This window comes from Carlito syrichta, unplaced genomic scaffold, assembly GCF_000164805.1.
Source record: "Carlito syrichta isolate Samal-C Ts95f unplaced genomic scaffold, Tarsius_syrichta-2.0.1 Scaffold295695, whole genome shotgun sequence".
Taxonomy (NCBI): Eukaryota; Metazoa; Chordata; class Mammalia; order Primates; family Tarsiidae; genus Carlito; species Carlito syrichta.
Window position 1 is genome coordinate 7,627 of NW_007239791.1, and position 7,626 is coordinate 15,252.

A 7,626-nucleotide genomic window follows, 5' to 3' on the forward strand; every position below is an offset into this window, starting at 1 on the left:
GAAGGTGCATGGTGTTATGGAATTTGTTTATGCTTGATTTGCGGCTGAGGATGTGGTCGATCTTGAAGTTGAACCATGTGGTGATGAATAAAATATATATTCAGTAAATGGTGCTGGGAACACTGGCTGACCATATGCAGAAGATTGTAACAGGACTCCTACCTATCACCATACTCAAAAATCAACTCCAAATGGATCAAAGATCTAAATGTAAAATCTCAAACTATTTGATTCTTAGAAAATGCAAGAGACACCCTTACAGAAGTTGGAATAGGCAACCAATTCCTGATCAAAAACCTAGATGTCCATGCCATAAGAGATAAGATAGAGAAGTGGGACCACATCAAACCGAAAGGCTTGTGCAAAGCAATATAAGCCATCAAGAGAGTGGAGAGACAGCCCACAACTGGAAAAAATATTTGCCAACTGCCTATCTGACAAAGACCTAATATCCAGGATCAACAAGGAACTCAAATGTATCAAAATGAAAAAACAGAACAAAACAAAACAAAAAAATAGCCCCATTAAAGATGGGCTAAAGACATGAATAGACAATTCTCAAAAGAAGATATACAATCAGTGAACAGACACATGAAAAAATGCTCAGCTTCACTAATATCAGAGAAATGCAAATCAAAACCATATTAAGACACCACCTATCTCCAGTAAGAATGGCCATCATTAATAAAACAACCTATGCTGACAAGGATGCAGAGGAAAGGGAATGCTTCTACACTGTTGGTGGGAGTGCAAACTAATTCAACTTCTATGAAAAACAGTGTGGTGATTTCTAAAAGAACTAGAAATTGACCTTCCATATGACCCAGCAGTCCTCCTTCTGGGAATATACCTGGCAGAACTCAAATCATTCTACAAAAATGATACCTGCACATGCATGTTTACTACAGCACTATACGCATTAGCAAAAACATGAAACCAACCATGCTGCCCATCAAAGTAGGACTGGCTAAAAAAAAAAAAAAGGTGGCTCATATGCACTATGGAATATTATGTATTATGCAGCTATAAATAAGGACAAACATATGGACTTCGCAGGAACTTTGGTGGATTTGGAGTCCATCATACTCAGTGATCTATCACAGAAACAAATAACTGAATACCACATGTTCTCACTCATAAGGGGACCCTGAACAACTATCATAATACTACAAAAGAGGGATTGGCAGTAGCAGGACACTGCCAGAGGAGGGGGGATCACATAACATCAGTAAGGGTGCCTGATCCTAATCCAGACAAAGTGAGGTCCAATGGGAGGTCCCAGACTTCCCCTGTACCTAAACCATTTATGTACCCAATCCTCACTTGTACCCCACAACTTTAAAATAAAAAACAGAAAACGCTTTACTGGGAAAAATATCTTCAAGTATATTGGAAAACAATATAAGGTATATATGAACATCCATACATTCATGTTTTTCTATGGGGAAATGTGAATTAGATAATAACCTTAAAAACTTTCAGCAGTGAAATATTTTCATACCAAGATCTTTATGTCATCATTTTCTCTTGTCTTAAAGCATTGGCTACAATACAATATAATGCTGAACAATGATAATGTTCATTGCTTATACCTAGCATTGATGGACACGTTTCCAATTTTTTTACCACTAGCTATGATGTTTACCACAGATTTCTGGCAGATCACCATTTATAAAGGCTGTTTTCTTCTACTTTTAGTTTTTTGTTTATTCTTTTTACCGAATTAGGACTTCTATATTTTATCAGGTTTTTTATATAATCATAATTTTATATTGATGATATAGTCTATTACATTAACCTATTTCCTGATGCTCACCCATCTTTGGAATTCTTTTTTTTTTTTTTGAGTTGGAGTCTCACTCTGCCACCCATACTGGAGTGCAGTGGCCGCTCCCAGCCACTGCAGCCTCGACCTGCTGGACTCCGATGATCCTTCTGCCTCAGCCTTCCAAGTAGCTGGAATTACAGGCGTGTGCTACCACGCCCGGCTAATTTTTGATTTATTGTAGAGATGAGGTCTCACCAAGTTGCCCAGGTGGGTCTCAAACCCGCGGGCTCAGGCAATCCACTACCTCAGCCTCCCAAAGCACTGGGATTACAGGCTGAGCCACCGAGCCTGGCTGGAATTCTTGAATTAAACTAATTTGCTCCTCATATGCTATGGATTTCACTTTCATAATTTTAGGGTATTTACAACTGTTTCTATACATGAAATTAAAGAGGAGTTTTCAGTTTGTGTGATATTTTTGTCTAATTTTGGTGTGTCAGTTGTTTTCTTTATCAGAACAGTTTGAATCGGGGATTTCCTGTTAGTTAAAAACTGAGTAGAGCTAACCCCTCTACATTTGGTTGAAAGCTGGAAGTTAGATCTCAGATTAGTTTTTCCAATTTACATACTGTCTTTATCAATCCAGAGAATCTAGAAACTTTTATGTAGATTTTAGAAGAAAATTACCTATTTCTTCTGTATTCCCAAATTAATTGCTACACAGAATCAAAAATAATATTTTGAAGAAATTTAAATAATAAAAACCATACAAAGCACTATCATGGAGTAACTGCTCAATAAAAATTATAATATAACTATTAATTACAGGTACTATAGATTTATTTATAATTCTTTTATCAATATAATTATGTATACAGACACAAACATACATACACACACACACATTTTTAATCAAGTCACTTTAAAGTTATGCATACCAAGATACCATTTTTGTCCTTTTTTTTAGAGTTGTGGGGTACATGTGAGTGTTTGCTACATAAGTAAATTGCATGCAGGTGAGGTTTGAGCTTTTAGCCAGCCGTCTCTCCCCCTGGTATTGAGTATGGTACCAAATGGGTGGTTGTGTGCATCTTCTCCCCCTTTCCTCTCTCCCTTCTTTAGCAGTGGGCAGCATTTATTGTTCCTGTCTTGGAGCTCACATGCTCAATATTTGGGGACTGCTTATGAGTAAGAGCATGAGGTGTTACACTTTTTGTTTCTGTGATAGTTGCCTCAGAATGATTGTCTCCCTCTGCCTCCCTGTTGCTGCAAAGGACATGGTTTTGTTATTCTTTATGACTGTGTAGTATTCCATTGTGTATATGTACCACATTTTCTTTATCCAGCCCACTTTTGATGGGCATCTGGATTGATTTCATGGTTTTGCTATTGTGAATAGTGCAGCAAAGAACATATGTGTGCAAGTATCTTTTGGGCAGAGCAATTTATGTTCCCCTGGGTGTTCCCAGAAGTAGGATTGCTGGATCTTATGACAGCTCAATTTTTAATTCTTTAAGAAAATGCCACACTGCTTTCCATAAAGGCTGAACTATTTTAGATTCCCACCAACAGAGTAGGAGCATTATCTTTTCTTTGCAGCCTGATCAACTTCTGTTGTTCTTCGATTTTTCAATGATAGCCGTCCTGACTTGTCTGAGGTGATATCTCATTGTAGATTGATTTGCATTTCTCTAGTGAGACTGAGCATTTTTTCATGTTTGTTGGTTGCTTGAATGTCTTTCTTTGAAAGTGTCTGCTAAGTGTCTGCTTATGTCCTTTGTCCATGTTTTAATGGGGGTATTTGTTTTTCTCTCAACTCATTTGAGTTATTAATAAATTCTGTGTGTTAGGCCTTTGTCAGATGCATAGCTTACAAATATTTTTCCCCTTCTTTGGGTTGATTCTTTACATTTGGATGGTTTCTTTTGCTGTGAAAAAACTTTTTAGTTTGATAAGGTCATACCTGTCAACTTTAGATTTTGCTGCATTTGTTTTTGAGGACTTCACCGTACAGTCCTTGCCTACTCTGATGTCCAGGAGGATGTTGACTGAGTTTTTTCTTAAGATTCTTACAGTTTGAAGTTTCATATTTAAGTTCTTGATCCATTTTGAGTTGATTTTTGTATATGGTAATAGGTAGAGGTCAAGTTTTATTCTCCTACATGTGGTTAGCCAGTTTTCTCAGCACCATTTGCTAAATATGATTTTCTTTCTCCCAATGTTTGCTTTCATTGGTTTTGTCAAAGATGAGTTGGTTGAATGTCCATGGATATATTTCTGGATTCCCTTTTTTGTTCCATTGGTCTGTGTGTATATTTTTGTACCAATACCATGCTGTCTTGGTTACTGTAGCCTTGTAGTAAAGTTTGAAGACTGGAGGTGTGGTTCCTCCAGCTTTGTTATCTTTGTTGAGGATTGCTTTAGCTATTCTGGTTCTTTTTTTGCTTCCTTATGAATTGCTATATTGACTTTTCTAGGTCTTTGAAAAATGATGCTGGTAATTAGAAAGGGATGCATTGAATTTGTAGATTGCCTTGGGAAGATTGGATATCTTGACAATACTGATTCTTCCAATCCAAGAGCATAGGATGGTCTTCTATTTGTTTGTGTCATCCTCGATTTCTTTGAGCAGTATTTTGTAGTTCTCATTTTAAACGTCTTTCACCTTTTTGATCATATGGATGCCAAGGCAGTTAACATTTTTGTGGCTATTGTGAATGGGATTGTGGTTTTTATTTGGTTCTCAGTCTGCTTGCAGTTGGTGTATAGAAATGTAACTTTTTTTGTGCATTGATTTTGTAGCCTGAGGCTTTCCTGAATTTTCTAATTTACTTCCTTAAAATTTTAGTTAATTTTTTAACTCAGTAAAGTCTCAGGAATAGGCAAGGAATTCATGTAATTCATTTATCATTGCAGGGAGGTTTTTGACAGCCTCTCTATGTATAGACATCATCTGCAAAAAGAAATAACTTAATTTTCTGTATTTCTATTTGAATACCCCTAATTTCTTTCTCCTGCCTGATTGCTCTGGCTAGGACTTCCAGTCCTAGTTCAGTAAGAGGGGTAAGAGTGGGCATCCTTGTCTTGTTCCAGAACTTATGAGGAATATGTTCAGTTTCTGCCTGTTAAGTAGGATGCTGACTGCAAGTTTGTCATAGATGGCTCTTATTGTTTTGAGTAATGTTTCTTTGATGCTTAGGTATTCATGGGTTTTTATCAAGAAGGAATGTTGAATTTTATCAAATGCTTTTTCTGTGTCTAATGAGATAATCATGTGATTCTGTGTTTCACACATCTTTATGTGATAAATTATGTTTATTGATTTACATATTTGAACCAGCCCCGCATTCTGGGAATGAAACCCACATGGTTATGGTGGATGATTCTTAAAATGTGCTGTTGGATAAAATTTGCTAGAATCTTGTTGAGAACTGTTGCATCCATGTTCATCAGGAAAATTGGCCTATAGTTTTATTTCCTTGTTGTGTCTTTGCCATCTTGGAGTACCAGGAAAAATAAGCTAGGGAGAATTCCTTTCTTCTCCATTATCTGGAACATATTCAATAGACTTGGTATCAGCTCTTCCTTGCACAGTCTACTGAATTCAGCTGAGAAACCACCTGGGCCATGTTTTTTGACAGGGAGGTTTCTCTCTCTCTCTTCTCTCTCTCTTTTGTTTTTTTTTATTTTGTATTTTAAAGATGTGGGGTACAACTCAGGTTTAGGTATGCAAATGTTAATTGTGTAGGTACCCTTGTTGATGAGGTGTGCCCCCTCCACTGGCAGATTCCGACTACTGCCAATCCGCCCCCATCCCTGGCAGTTTCCTGCTACTGCCAATCCTTTTCTTATAGTATGATGATAATTGTTAAAGGTCCACTAGTGAGTGAGAACATGTGATACTCAGTTCTTTGTTTCTGTGAAAGATCACTCAGTATTATAGACTCTAAGTCCATCCAGGTTGCTACAAAGATCATGAGTATGTCCTTTTTTATGACTGAGTAATATTCCATCATGTATATGTACCACATTTTTTTAATCCAGTTCTCTTTTGATGGGCAGCATAGTTGATTACATGCTCTTGCTACTGTGAACAATGCTGTGATAAACATATGTGTTCAGGTTATCTTTTTTATAGAGTGATTTGAGTTTTTTCAGGTATATTCTCAGTAGGGGAATTGCAGGGTCATATGGAAGATTGATTTCTAGATCTTTCAGGAATTACCACACCATTTTCCACAGAGGTTGTACTAGTTTACACTCCCACCAACAGTGTAGAAGTGTTCCCTTTTCACCGCATCCTCTCCAGCATCTGTTGTTTTTTGTTATTGATGATAGCCATCCTGACTGGAGTTAGGTGGTATCTCAGTGTGGTTTTAATTTGCATTTCTTTGATGACTAGTGAGGCTGAGCATTTTTTCATGTATCTGTTGGCCGCTCATATGTCTTCTTTTGAGAAGTGTCTATTCATATCTTTTGTCCTCTCGGTAATGGAGAACCACTCTCTTAATAAGGACATTCAATATTAAACTTTATCTTTCACTGGTGCCTATTCACAACTTTGCTTTACTTAATTACACAATTACACACAAATTTTCTAAAGGTCCTTAGTGCACACCCAACAAAACCTGTTGCCATAAGACATAGTTAATGGAAGCAACTGATAGAAGAATTAATACCTAATAAAATAAGGAGAAAATGACTTAAAAGTTAAGCTGCTAAAATCTATGGCAACAGAAAGTTTATCAACCATTAAGTGAGAACAGAAATTTCAGGTTTAAGGATTCATTTGGAAATTTTGGTACAGAAAAACAAAGTTAATGAAATTCTTTAAAAAATCAGTAAATGACTTAAATTGTATACTAGACATAACTGAAGAGAGAATCAATGATTCTCTCTGAAGAGAGAATCAATGATAGGACTAAGGATATTACTCAGAATGCAGCATAGAGATATAAAATACGTTCAGAAACAGGAAATATTGATTGAACACCTTCAAGATATGTATAAAGAAGCTTCAAAAGGAGAAAATAAATAAAATGAGGAGTAGGAACACTGAAGTAGGTAACAGCAGAAAATTATCCATAATTGAAGAAATGAATCTTCAAACTGAAGAAGTTCACTGAGAGATGAGAAGGATCACATTTGCAAAAAGGAATTCAGGCATAAACATGATGAGAGTCATCAAGTAAAAAGGTAAAATATTTAAAATACATGAAATATTAGTAGCAGAGTTCTCATAAACACAAATAGATATCAAAAAGCCTTGAAGTAATCATTCCAAAGTGTTAAGGGAAAATAACCATTAACTTAAAATTGTACGCTCAAGTAAAGTGCTATAGATATATCCTATACACAAAGATTAATAATGTCTACTGTGCATACAACAGTAGTTTCTAAATTTGTCCATATACTGGATTACCTGAAGAAGTTTATAAAATACTAATGTCTAGGTCCCACCCCAAGATACTGTGATTTAATTGAGATGTGGTGTATCCTGGGATTTGGAAGTTTTCTAATGTGCAGAAAAGTTTAGCAACCATTGGCACAGACCCTTGAATTAACTACTGAAGAATCAATTTTAACAAACAGAAAAAGTAACTCCCCAAAATAAGAAAGGAAATAATAAAATATAGTGAGCAAATACATTAGTAAAACATGTTAGTCAAATAAATATTGAATCTAAAACAATACAGTAAATAACCCAAACTGGATCTTCATTATAAAGAATGATGATGATGAAAAACAAATTCATTTGAAAAATACTAGTTACTAAAATTCTAAGTAATAACATGGAAAATAGAATGTAGGAAGTTTAGAGGGAAGCTAAAGAGTTCCTAGATTTCTGTTCTTCATGA